We start from the raw sequence: 15,095 nt of genomic DNA on the forward strand, positions 1-15,095 counted from the left end.
GCAAGAATCACGAGTTGTATCAAGCGTATAAAGAGGTGGATATTGCCGAGCGCACAAAACACGGCACGGCTGGTCACGTTGTCCGTATGCCGGAAGAAAGACAAGCTAAGATAATAGTCAACTGAGAACTCGGACGAGGCCGCCGACTTCGTGATAAGCCGCGCACACGATGGCTTTTTGCAGTTGAGGAGGACTTAAGGGCACTTAACGCTCAGGGCGACTGGAAGCGATTAGCCCAGGACCGAGCCCAGTGGAGAAAACTCATCCGTTTGGCACAGATTCATCGTAGCGAATTGCAGCCCATCAATAATCAAGTAAGTATCAACAGAAATTGAAGATAACTGCGCAAACTTTCCGAAAATAGACAGAAAATCAGACTGATTGAATTCATGATGGGTTATACGTTTATTTGAACATTATTCACATTTGTTATACTTAACAAGTTGTTCGTCGATGAAAACTGAGGATTCCTTGGGGAATATTGCTGTCAACCTAAAAATTAAAAACCTAATGGAAATTCCTCGAGTATTAGGAGTTCTCAAAATTTCCTACAGATTAATCCAGCTTACTGAAAATGCTATGAAAATTTAGCAAATTCATCATTTTTTTAATCTACCGGCAGCTTCATTTTTTAATGCTAACAAAAATCAAATCGCGATAACTTTTTTTGTTTCTCGATATTTTTGCACCATTTTTCACAAATTTAAAAAAAAACCTTGGGGGACCGACATTCTCCATAGAAAATGTCTTTGGCGGCCATTTGGTTTTGATCAATTTAACAAAAAATAAATAAAATGTGCACTACACAATGCAGCAATTTCTCGCCGATTCCTTGCAGAAATTTTCTACAGCGACACCCGTTTGAACTGACATTTCTTTTCAACCGCGTACTACGATCAGATAAAGCGCATTCTTTATCGATTCCTTGCAGGAATTTCCCATGCATCAAGAAGGCTAAGAAATTACTTTTCAGCAGCGATCAGGCTTAAAGGCTGGTTTGCTACTGACAAGAAAAGGAATCGCCTATCTCGATGCGTGGAAAATTTCTTCCCAGAAATGGTCCAGAAAATCACATTTTTCTGATCGCAGTACGCAGTTGAGAAGAAATGTCATTTCAAAGGGGGCTCTCTGTAGGAAATTTCTTGACCCATTCAGTCGAGGAATTTCTTTACTTTTCTTGAGGGAAACAGCATACTTTGCTTAATGCTGAGCTTGCTGTTTTGTTCAAGAAAAGTAAAGAAATTGCTGGACTGAATGGGTCAAGAAATTTCCTACAGAGGGCCCCATTTGAAATGACATTTCTTCCATTTGAGAATAAATGGAAACGTGTATGTATTGATTGTGCTAAACAACTAGGGGTCGCTACCAAGCAAGTGGGTTGCTAATAGAAATGGGCAAAAAAATCTGAGCCGTTCAAAAGATCCGAATCCATCAACGAGTGATCTGTGGCTCTTTTTTGACGAGAGTCGGTTCATTTGATCACCACGGATCAAACATAAAGTGACTCTTTTCTCTTTCGTACATTTCTCGGCTTTATTGTACGCTTGACACGTGCCTTGCTTTGCGCGCCACTCCACACATGCAAGCAACCAAAGTTTTCTGCTGCTCCATGTTCTCTGCGCTCTCAGCATAGACAGAAAAAAATGCCCCGCACACAGGCAGATATAAGATAGAGAGAAAAAGTGCCCACTTGAATGACAGCAAAGTATATTTTGGTTGGGGTAGAGAAAATTGGCCGAGTGTATCGTGAGTTCCTGGGGTAGTGAAGGTACAGAGAATATGAGAGAGATAAAGGTACAAAAGGAACGACGCATGTCGCGGGAGTGAACCGCTCTTTTTTCCGTTAGCTCTTGCTTTACGAGCCACTGAACCGTTCAAAAGATCCGGTTCACTAAAATGAGTGATTCGGTTCAGATCCGTTCACTGAAATGAGCCGTTTTGACCATCTCTTGTTGCTAGGCATAACGACAGCTATTCGTAAGTTACTTAGCTTCACCATACCGCAATACTCCTCCTTAACCTACGATACCGAGCAGTTCAGTTAATGGCTTGGTAAATCCGTCCGCCGGCTGCTACTTTGTAGAAACATAATCGAAAGTCCAATGTCGCCACGATCCAGAGCTTCACGAACGAAATAATACCGTATTGAGATGCGTTTCGGACGGGGGTTATAAACTTGATTTCTTGCAACGCATATGGCAGATTGGTTGTTGCATAGAATTGGCACTTGTAGAACTCTGTTAATTTGCTGCAACATCTGCTGTCACCAGAGAGCTTCTTGTGTAGTTCTTGATAAAGCAATATATTCGGCTACACAAGTTGATAATGCCACTACATCTTGATGTTTGCAGTTCCATGAGAGTGCTCCTCCCATCTTGCTTAAGACATAACCTGTGGTAAATCTTTGATCTTCATCTCCTCCCCAATCCTCATCCGTATAACCAGTAAAATGTGGATTGCCAATCATCGAGTATTTCAAACGATTGTTTGAAGTGCCCTTCAGGTAACGCATGATTCGTTTCACTTCCTCCCAATGCCTACGGCCAGGGTTACTGCTAAACTTACTCACCATATTTACAGCTAAGGAACTGTCTGGTCTTGTTGCATCATCGATGAATGTCAATGTCCCGACTGCCTCTTTGTATGGGATGGCCTACATGCTCTGCACTTCTTCTGGTTCGCATGGGCACATCGATTTGTCGAGCTTTGCGCCAGGATCAACCGGATTAGAAACGGGGCTACAGTTCGTCATGTTGAACTGTTCGAGAACATCCTTAACGTACTGCTGTTGGTCCAGCCAAATATTGCCATTCGCTCTATCGCGTGTGATTCTCAGCCCTATGAAAAACCTTGCTTCTCCAAACTTGAGAGTAAATGGAAACGCGTGTGTACTGGTTGTGCTCAGAAGAACTAAAACACATGAAATCGGAATACTTGCCTTGAGGCTGGCGCTCCCAACCGCTGCGCCCGAATCCTTGCTGCTCATCGGCGGTTCTACCAGATTGCGGTGGGAGCGCAGTGCTGGCCTCGGCAATTTCTACGGAAGGAGATATTTTTTGATTGGTTGACGGTGGTTAAACATTTGGGCCTTCATTTTCTTGTTCAGCATTTTTTTCCGGCCAGTCGAATAACAGGATGATCTTGAAACTGTTCACTTACATCCTTTGGTTGAAACTTCTGCTTCTTATTAATGAACACGACATCTCGACTTATTATCATCTTGTCTTTTTCTTGATCGTACATTCGGAAGCCTTTGGAATTCTCAGCATATCCAACGAATACGCCCTTGACCTATTTGGAATCGAACTTCTGCTTTGGACAATGAACCATTACTTGACATTCGAATTTTCGTAAATGCTTCAAATCTGGTTTCTTTTGACACCACGCTTCTTCTGGTGTTGTTTCTAGTGATCGAGTTGGAGATCTGTTCACCAAATACGCTGCCGTGGATACGGCCTCCGCCCAAAACTTCTGGAGTCCGACATCGTTCAACATTGACCTCGCCTTCTCCACAACTGTTCTATTCATCCTCTCCGCAGTCCCGTTTTGTTCAGGTGTGTAAGGACACGTGGTTTGGTGAATCACCTCATCGCGTTCTTCATCGTGGAGTTGATATACTCTGTATCGTTATCCGTCCGTAATATCTTCAATTTTCGTCCCGTTTGTCGTTCAACGAATGCCTTGAATTTCTCGTACACTTCTTTTACTTGACTTTTGGACTTGATGAAATACACGAAAACCTTGCGACTGGCATCGTTCGCAAAGGTCACGAAGTAACGGCTTCCACCAATCGATGAAACTTCTACCCGTCCGCAGACATTAGAGTGAACCAGGTCCAACGGGTTTTGTGCACGCGAGGAACTAGAATGAAAAGAACTTCTGGTGTGCGCATGCCACACCATCCGCTGTGACGCCAAATCGTAGCGGCATCCTGTTCACCATCGTTGTAAGTTTGCTCATATACTGCTGATTCATATGTCCTAGCCTGCGGTGCCACAAGCTTGAATCTTTCACCAGAAACGCTTTTTCCTATTTCTTCGTATTCAGTTTGTACATCCCATTCTCTTGATTACCGGTAACAACGATATCGCCATCTTCGTCTCGAACTTCGCATCCGTCTATTTTGAACAAGACTGTCATGTTTGTGGCACATATGTTGCTAATGGACAACAGGTTTGTCGTCAGATCTGGAATTATCTAAACGTCCTTCACATGTATTGGTCCTTCTTCTAACTCCAGATTCACTATACCTCTTGCAGCGGATTTGATGTCATGTGTCATGTGTGATGTTGTCATGTGTCATGTTGTCATGTGTCATGTGTGATGTTGCGCCGGAATCGAAAAACCAATCTTCTTATCTTCCTTCTCCTGTAGCCAACATAGCACACAATGGGCGGTATGAATAAAAAGCGTTGAACTTTACTACATGTAGCATCTACTCAAAAACAAAATCCACAAAGTTTACTACACTTTTGGTATGAATAAACAACTTTGCGAACATGTAGTACTTACTACTTTCGAACATGAGCAGTGACTGAAGCTGCACGTTAAGAAATTTCCATGCAGAGTGCAGATTGATTCTGCACGTAAAAAACAATCTATTCAGAGAGACGTTTAAAATTAATACAATCATGCATATGAAGGAAATGCATGGAATCTAATTGATTACGCGACAATTTGCTCAAAAATCATGAAGGTGCTGTAACTTGACAAGATTTGTAGTGTAATTTTGCAATTAGTTTGGTATTCTCTTTATAAAGATATATGTCTATGATTTTATGATGATGGTTCATCAAAGAATTTTCTAAATGGCTTTCGGTCTTCGCCAACACCAGTGATTGATGATTTTTTTAATATTAGCCTAACATCTATGAAGAGATCTTGAAACTACAGCAATCAAATTAGGAACCACATATTTTCTAGCACCAGTACTGAGATTCTGGTGAAATTTCGGTAGAATTTTGATGCTCCCCGTGTGTTTTCTTAAAAGCATGTTGAATTCCGGAAGTTCTAAGTGTTTCTGTGATATTCTCGGTGGGGTTTCTGATCCTTGGAATTTCTAGAACTTAGAATGTAGAGATTTTTATGGGTGATATATACCATGCCCACACAGTTACGGATCACCCACAGTGACGGATCACTTTGGCGTTCAACATCGGATAACTCGCTCAAAACATAAACGTTGACGTAAAACATATTTTTCCCATCTTATACTATTTGTCTTCTACCATTTGTAATGTTAAGCACAACATTCAACCGCTGAATAACGGTGAACTTGACAAATGTTTAGTTGGTACCACTCAGCTATCATTATATGGTCGTTTTCTGTAAGAAGTGCCGTCAGCATTCATAAGCTCCCACAGGTGGTAAAATTCAAATGTTATAGAATGTTTTATGCTCGTTCGCTTCGATTTAGTATGAATTCATCTTTGGAAAACATTTTTCTTGATTGTTGATTCTAAATACCGAATATTAGCACTTCTAGCTAGTGATCCATAATATGGACCAGGAAATGATCGTTTACCACGGTTATGGATCACTTCCAAAGAATGTAGATATCTGCTATTTTATGCATTGGATTCGACATTTTCAGACAATAGCAATAACGACAAAACTAATAAAACATCAAGGTTTGTAAATTTAATTTTTTTAAAGACAAAAATGGGTGGAAAACTTGGTTTGAAGCGAAAACAGTTAATGTCTCAGTTACTACAATGCAGTATCACAAAAAAGGTCATTTTACCCTTGTTTCCAGCTCTATCACTGCTATGTTTTGCAGTAATATATGACACATTGTTAACATTCGCCATACCATGCAATACAGATGCATTGAGTTGAAAATCTCTTGATTTTGCGCACTGATCCGTAATATGTCACAATTTGATCCATAATATGAAAATTGATCCATAATATGGTTTTCAGGAATCGATACAATTTTTATTTTTTATGCAATCCTATGTAAATATTACACTCAAAACAGTTTACTAACCGAAGCTCCAATTCGAAACGATTCGATTCGTGCTCTTAAATTACAATTTTACGTTTTCCATGTCGTTTTATTGAATTTTATAGGTTGGACTCCACACTATTTGATCCATAACTGTGGGGTCATGGTAGTGATTCCATTGGTAGTCGTTAGAGTTCAATGAGGATCTCCCGTAAAACACCAGGGAAATTATTAAAATTCTTATCGATTTCACAAAAAATCCCATTGAAATCTATAAAATATTTACCGACATTCAAAAGGTTTATATTAAGGCTTTGCTTTGAAATTCCAACGGAACTGGAGATCAACGGAATCTTAAAGGTTTTTACAATAATTACAAAGATTGATTTTCAGAATTACAAATATTCACACAATAATTTGCAGGAATCCCACCGCAATCTCATAAATTCTTACAGAAATACCGTCTCAAAGATACCCACAGAATTCTAAGAGGTTAATATCCGGAATCCCATTCCCACCCCAATTCTAGAGTTTTTACCAGATTTCTAATATTTCCGCCATATTCTTAGAATGGTATTTAAACTTCCAGAATTATCATAAAAAATCCGACAACCCTATCGGAACCCCAAAGTTCCTACAGGAAATCCGGAATTCCAAAGGAAATCTGAGATGTTAGAATTTACACGTAAAATTCAGAATTACATTGTAAATATCTGAATTCTTACCGACATCCTAAAATTCCTTGAAAATAACATAATTACCGTAATGCAAGAATTCACACGGATATTACAATCTTACCGGAATCTCAGAATTGGCGGGGCGAATGTTTTCGTAACCTCATAACCTTCCGAAATATCAAAACTCACATCGTTTTCCCATGATTTTTACTCAAAAGTAAATTATTCCATTCAATTCCGCAATCTCAAAGCATGTGTAGTAACCTCTGAAGCTAACTACCAGTAGCTTTATAGTAAATGCTACCTTTATTCATAGCAATGCGTTGTTTGTAGTATGTTCGAAAGGTGTAGAAAGGAAAATGACACAAACATGTTCCACTCGTGTTCCACATATAGCGCTTACTACCGAGAAAGTAGTAAACTCAACTTTACTACATTTTATTCATACGGCCCAATGGGCTTCAGAGGTTGCTACACATGCTTTGAGATTGCGGAATTGAATGGAATAATTTAATTTTGAGTACAAATCATGGGGAAACGATATGAGTTTTGATATTTCGGAAGGTATTTTGAGTTTTGCTTAGGAATTCTGAGGTTACGAAAACATTCGCCCCGCCAATGCTGAGATTCCGGTAAGATTACCGGCAGTGGCAAATTTGTAATATCCGTGTGAATTCTGCCATTACGATAATTATGTTATTTTCTAGGAATTTTAGGATGTCGGTAGGAATTCAGATAATGTAATTCTGAATTTTACGTGTAAATTCTGACATCTCAGATTTCCTTTTGAATTCCGGAATTCCTGTACGAACTTTGAGATTCCGATAGGGATGTCGGATTTTTTATGATAATTCTTGAGGTTTAAATACCATTCTAGGAATATTGCGGGAATATTAGGAATCTGGTAAAAACTCTAGAATTGGGGTGGGAATGGGATTCCGAATATTAATCTCTTGGAATTCTGTGGGTATCTTTGAGACGGTATTTCTGTAAGAACATAAACCTTTTGAATGTCGGTACATATTTTATAGATTTCAATGGGATTTTTTGGGAAATCGATAAGAATTTTAATAATTTCAAAGAGAACCCGGGAGTTTTAGGAAAGATCCACATTGAATTCTAACGACTACCAATTGAGTCCTAAAATGTTTAATGAAATCTTGTTTTTGTTCAATAACACGAAAGAGCATGTTATTGCAATTACAAGTAGTAAGTACTACATGTTCGAAAAGTTTTTTATTCATACCAAAGTGTAGTAAACTTTGTGGATTTTGTTTTTGAGTAGATGCTACATGTAGTAAAGTTCAACGTTTTTTATTCATATCACCCAATGCCTTACCTTTCGGGTTTGAAAAATTTGAGCTTTGCTTCTGGGGACAGTTTGCTGCGTAATGCTCTGGTTTCTTACAAGTAAAACAGGTACCATTATTTTTTTCGGCACTACCCTTGGTTCGCTTCATCTTCTGCTTTGAATAGAGTGCACCTTCACTGCTGGAACTCTTCAAAGGCCATTTAACGGCTTGGGTAATCTTCGTCTTTACTACATCAGCTTGAAGACCCATTATCATCGGATTATAATATTCAGGTAATGGTAAACCTTTCAGCAGTTATGAAGCCAGCCATTGATCGTTGACTTCAAAACCAATCTCGCTCATATCATTTGCTGTAGTCACCAACTGGTCCACGTAGTCTTCAACAGATTCGCATTCGCAATCTTCCAACTTGACAGTCGTCAATTTGTCCAGAAGATCAAACCTCCGGATTAGTCGGGATCGGCTCATGTCGGGATCCACTGCCGCATTCTCCAACGGTTTGACTGCACGCCACGTACCTTCGCGTATAAGCGCCACTTGCATTGAAAAAGCCCATGATGCAAAATTCTGCCTTCCTTTCAATTCCTTAATGGCCGGTAGGGTTACCGCGCTTCCAAAAGTCCGAACAGTTGCTATTGACCGCACACTGCTCCCGCTTGCAGTTGACCAGTCACCTCCAGCTATCTGTCTCTAGTTACCGCCAGTCATTCCTTCGCTTTGAGAAGTTGAACTTGAATTATCCCTTGGAATCATCTCAGGAACTACACGAATTGTGATCGTCGAAATTCTTCAAACTATAGCCTGTACTGGGCCTATAACCACTTGAGAGTAAATGGAAACGCGTGTTGAAAATGTATTAACACGTTTATACGTACTAAACAACTAGTGGTCGCTACTGCAACACTTCCCAACTGCGTACTGCGATCAAAGAAATGTGATTTTCAGGACCATTTCTTGGAAGAAATTTTCCACGCATCGAGATAGGCGATTCCTTTTCTTGTCTGTAGCGAACCAGCGGGTAAAAATTGGATTGCTTACCAGAAAAATGTTTTTATTTGTTGTCACTTGAAAACTTACATTCATCGGTTGAAGTAGTTTTACCGGATGAAAACATAAATTTCGTAACGGATGTCCTTTTGTAAACTGCTAAGAAGGTGACATGTGGGGATTTTTTTTTATTTCCGTACAAAGTGGGCCGAAGGGTCTCAGATTTTCATGAAACTTTTTCCACAGGCAGGGCTCATCAATATATGAATAAAAAAAAATTGAGAAAAATTCAGGGTCGCTTATTTTCCTGGAAAACTCAGTTGGATTTTTTTTTGTTTTCCTCTGGCACTACTTACTTTGAAAAATCATAACTCATGAACGAAGCATCGTAGAAACAAAGTTTTTTTTTATGAAAATGAAAGCAAATTTTCTCAGGAATAAAAAAAAATAACTGGAAGAAGTTTTCCAAAACATTTTCCACCGTTGAGAAAATTCGTTAAGAAAAGTCGGAAAAAAATATGTTCCAATTAATGGAAAACATTCAAAAATATATTTTTGAGAAGGTAATTTCATAAGCTTTAATCGCTGAAATTTTTGTGGAAAATGACTCTATAAGCCTTTTCTTTGTTTCTATGATGCTTCGTTCTTGAGTTATGATTTCTCAAAGTAAGTAGTGTCAGGGGAAAACAAAAAAAAATCCAACTGAGTTTTCCGGAAAAATAGGCGACCCTGAATTTTTCTCATTTTTTTTTTTTTTTTTTTTATTCATATATTGATGAGCCCTGTCTGTGGAAAAAGTTTCATGAAAATCTGAGACCTTTCGGCTCAAACCCGTACGGAAATAAAAAGAAATCCCCATATGTGAGGCAAGATTATCAAAATGTAATATTATTATCAATATTTTATGTTTATTTTTTTAAGTGTATTGCTCGAATGTCCATATGAAGTTCTAGTTATCATAAAAAAAAGTATCTTTACTATTCCTGTGAATATAAGCCGCTATATTTTAGCCATAATCGTACTTCTACTTTAACCGTTTTTAGTCATTATATCGGCACAAGGAGATCACAAGACCATTTGAGACAACGAATAGTTTTGATCATGATTGACCTAAATTACTCCGGTGTGTAATGGTGCAATCCGGTTGCATTTGACGTCATCTCCGCTCTTATCTCGTCCCGGCTTCAACATCTAGGTACATCATCATCAGATTCAAACTGCTCGAACTGCAATCGAGCAGAGACGACATCGCTCTCGCTGCACCGCGCTCACCACCCTCTCATCGTTGTCGGCCAGCCCGCGCGCCTCGCTAGATCCAAAACACACAGCGAAGAGAAAGCAAAACCTCACGCTGCGAAAGGTCGACGACCTCCCCCCTCTCGTTGGTCTATTCTCTCTGTTGCCCGTGCGAAAACCCCCTATCCCGCCTCTCGTTCTCACCCATGGTTGGCAATTTTTATAGCTGGCTGGCGACGACCGGCACTCACTCTACTGCACACATAAACCGAAATGTGCAGCTGATTCATATTAACTTCTCCTTTTGCAACACTACTGCTCTTGTGACCGACCGCTTCTCGCATCTAGTCAATAACAACAGCAGCAGCAGCAAGGAGAGCGGGTTGCCTTCAACTAACAGAGTGGCACGGTATTTGTGCTTGCGCCGCCAGTCGAGGTCCCGCAGAAGACGTCCGTGATACTCTCCCAGACCGCCCACCCACCCACTCTTGCACTCAGCTAGCTGCTGCACGCGAAAACGGCCTCCCTTTCGCGGCTGCCTGCGGTGCTCTCTTCAAGCTTCAAGCAGGCACGAGGGATAACCCATTTGCGTGTTGCAGTCGCTCTCACGCGGGGTGGTGAGTATTTTTGACGTTTCGTTTACTGTTCTTTTGTTGCGAGAGTATTCAAATGGTCTGAAAATCCAAAATCTTGAGACAAAGTCCTTTTTTGATGTTGGATAAATAACGTTTAATAATTTAATAATTTAAATAAATTCATTCACAAATTTCATAACGCCAAAAATGTCCATTTTTAACACCCACCCACCCCTTCGTAACGTAACTGTAACGTTTCGAGGATACAACAGGCCCAGGCATTGCAGAATTCGCTCTCATTTGAGTATGAAGCACGATCAAAGCAAGCAAAGAAAAATATCCCATCTGTTGCGGTCCACGATCGTCATTGTATCGCAAAGTGTAACAAGTCTGATAAATGGAAGCAGCGAGCGAGAGCCCCAAAGAGAGAGCGATGATAAAATCCATTTTTCTCGCTTGTTTACCGTTGGGGATAGGTGTTTTTCTTTACTGGCAAGATAAACAATCCACGAACTTTCAATAGCAATAGTGTCCCCTAGGCTTGAGGCATGTTTAGAGGGGTTTGATCATGCATTACTATCCCCCCAATCAGATCAAAGTTGTAGCAGTATACGAGAAACAGTCTCTCATAATGTGCAGCATGTTATGATAGTTACAGAGAGCGATACGTGAGAGATTCTCTCAATTTTCTCTGGATTCAATCCCTGAACAGGTCCTTACGGAAACATCACAGACAAACAGACGTCACACTCTCAACGAAGTCCATCGACACCCTTTTTAACGGTCGATTCAAATATATGGTAGGTGGCCAATCCACCACCATCGACTATGATTTTGATTGCGATTTGTTTTGTTTTTGTTCTAAGTGTTACGTCTGTTTGCCTGTGGTAACATACTGGGGTACAATTTCGAAAAATCAAAATCGGTCGCGTCGCGAAAAGTGGTTAGATTTTGACTAATTATAGCTTACAAACGCCGATAAGTTCTCAAGATTCTTGTACCAATTGATTGGAAATCTTTCTACAAATCGACTCCAATAACGAAAACTATTGATTTTTATGACTTTTGAAGAATGGCTAAATAACGAGGCATGTCTTTTTTTCCTCAGTAAAACACATTTTTCTCGTGTATTCCTAGCACAGAAATCATTGTGTGATATCTTAGCCACTTTCGTCATTCAAAGGAAAATGCCCCTTTCGGTCTTCTTATTCCTCTCTATTCTATCGTGTTCAGCTAAAGGCAACCAAACTCCAATCAGCCACGCAGACCAGGAAGGACTCCTTCTTCTTCTTCTTCTTCTTCTTGGCATTAACGTTCTCACTTGGACAGAACCTGCTTTTCAGCTTTGTGTTCTTATGAGCACCTCCACAGTTATTAACTGAGAGCTTTCTTTGCCAAAGTTGTTATTTTCGCAATCGTATATCGTGTGGCAATGGGTAATGAGGAAAATCGAAAGGATTAATCCACGATAGGCGGCGCAAGGCAAAACGCACAAATTTCTTCTGAACTCGTTCAATCCTCAATGTTCGCGTCACATGATATGGTGACCACACGGGAGCTGCGTATTCTAGTTTGCTAAGACACTAGTGCACAAAGTGGAAATTTCAGCGAGTGAAAATACCTATCACCTTGCATTTGTTTCTATTGATTCGCATTCCGTTGTCCCTGGACCACACATGTATGGCGTCGACGTCTGCTTGCATGGCTATGGAATCCAAAGCAGAGTGAATTACACGATATAGCTTAAGATCGTCTGCGAAGGATTAAATTGCAAGACGAGATACAGATCGTTCGCAAAAATAATGAAGATCAGCGGGCCGAGGTGGTACTCCCGAAATTATTTCAAACGCGCTGGAGCTTGCGGAGTTGACGGTCACGTATGCTGTTTAATTGGAGTCATCATTATCACGCGACAACGCGTGACATGTTTGATCCAGCCCTCGTCACCCGCCCCCGCAGGAGCAAGCAACCAGGTCGAAGAATCAAACACTACCCAAGTAACCATAGAGCATTATATAATTGCATATATAATGCAGCTTCATTGCCGTAAGCCTACCATTAAAGTAGTTTAAAAGTGGAAAAGGGCACTTTTACAGTTAAATTAATGCAAAAAGGACGATAAAGCAATGAAGCAACTTATAAAGTAATATTAATGCAGCAGTACAATTTATAAAGTGATGTTAGTGCATTGATACATTTGTTATGTAGGGTAAATGCTTTATTACTTGACAGCTCTTGAAATTTGTTGAATAAAAGCAATGTTGCATCAATGGTGTTGATATGCAGTAGAATACGTGCAATTTTATAATGCTTGTGATTACTTGGGTACTACTCGCGGCACTGTTTCATTATTGAAGCTAATGTCTTCAGATTGGTCGACAAAGACATCGGAAAAGTTTGTGCTGAAAAGTACGACGAATGCCATATGATGTGCGTTCACTGGTAAAAGTGGGGGTGGGGTGGCTCGACTAAATCGAGATGCTCCGGTAAATTTACAAAGACTAGATCAAAGACAAATTAAAGACCTCCATGTCCCTTGCAGTTGCTCAAAATTTTATGGCTCATAAGGTAATCTAGAATGCCGTAAAAAGTGTACTGCGATCTGTCAAACTTGGGTACCTTTTGCACTACCGAGGGACCAAATGCAGTACTAGAAGTGGTACCCAATCTGAGCCCGAGTGGGACGGACCTGACTAAATCTAGTAGATTACCGTTGGCGTTCACGATGTTGTTCATCTGCTGGAGACCATTGGCAATAGTGCCCTCGACGAGTGCCAGCTCTTGCTCAGTGGAAGCGTTTGATCAGGAAGTTTGAAGTGGAAGCGTTTAATTTGTCTTTGGTTTGATGGAAGGTATCAGTTGATATCTTCGTCAAATTGCCAGCGAAGATTTGGAAGATTAAAGTCGAGTAGCAGCAGGAAAATATCTGACTCCGACATGGCCTTCGTAATTTGCTGAATGACTGATGAGCAAGCAAAGTACAGATCAGATCCAGAATTTGGCGGAAGGTATATTGTGCAGATGATCAGCCAACAGCCTTGCAGCTTTTTGCGAATAGTAACCTGATCGATATGCTCGCATCCAGTGCATAATACCGGCTAAAGGCTGGTTTGCTACAGACAACAAAAGAAATCGCTTATCTCGATGCGAGGCAGAAATGATCTAGAAAATCACATTTTTCTGATCGCCGTTTGCAGTTGAGAAGAAATGTCATTTCAAAGGGGGCTCTGTAGAAAATTGTTTAACCCACTCATTTTAAAAGTACCACCACTATTATAGGCCTTTTCACAAGACGTTTCAAATCAGCTGATCCAGAAGCAGTTTGATAGTTCTTCTATGGAAATGACAGGCCTTCCTATGAATCGCTCTGCACGCTAAGATCAGTCTACCCAAATATGGGTAAAGTTTACCCATAATCGTCGAAAAGAGCACACACTCATTTTATAGATCTTAGTTGCATTTGAACACACGTAGACTAGCATACGCTCGTCATACACAGTTTGTTTTTGTTTCCCTCAAAGAAACTTGCATACGCTTTCCAGAGTCATCAAAATGCATATGGAAATATTACCCAATATGAAAAATGTATACCCGGCTTCTGGGTGTTTTTCGAGACAGAGTGCATATTGTTTCCCTGTAAGGTTCATAACTACATCTACACTAGCGCATCCATACCATCGGCCGTAATAACCACTATACGCAACGAGGTACGCCTACCGTTCATGTTTTGTGAGTGTGGTACACTGAGCTGAAACTGCATCTAGATTGTATGTGCAGCGCACATATATTTTTGCAATCAAGCTTCTCATTTGCACTTTATTAATTCTGCACATAAAAGTTACGACTCAGTAACGCTTAGCTTTTAAATGCAGTGCCTTTATAAAATAAATGCGATTGCACATAATTTTAAGTAATAACGCCAATATAAATAAACTGTGACCAAAATGTTTATTTTTCCCCATTTCTTTAAATAAAAAAAATCGAATACTAATTGAAGGCTCATTTGCGTTTATTGAACTCACGGCTGCATTTTTGTGGCCTTAATAGTGATGAAGTAAACTGTATGTTGTAGGTGGGATTAGCGATGGGTGTTTGCGCTAGAATTTGTTCAGAGTCGGAGAATCCTGTTAATTCCAGGAACGTGGCACTGATTCCATGGCAGTTCATGGCATTCACCATCGTAGAGTTTAATACGATGCATATAATAAAAATGGGATTACCTCCAAAAAATGATGATACAGAAGGCGTCATATTGTTGTGTCCGTTGCTCTACGAGTTTCTATTCTTGAATTCAATGTGCAACCTTAATAGGTTGTAACAACGTGACTTTCATAATGCATTACAATGCAAGTGAAAAATA

This window comes from Aedes aegypti, chromosome 1, assembly GCF_002204515.2.
Source record: "Aedes aegypti strain LVP_AGWG chromosome 1, AaegL5.0 Primary Assembly, whole genome shotgun sequence".
Taxonomy (NCBI): domain Eukaryota; kingdom Metazoa; phylum Arthropoda; class Insecta; order Diptera; family Culicidae; genus Aedes; species Aedes aegypti.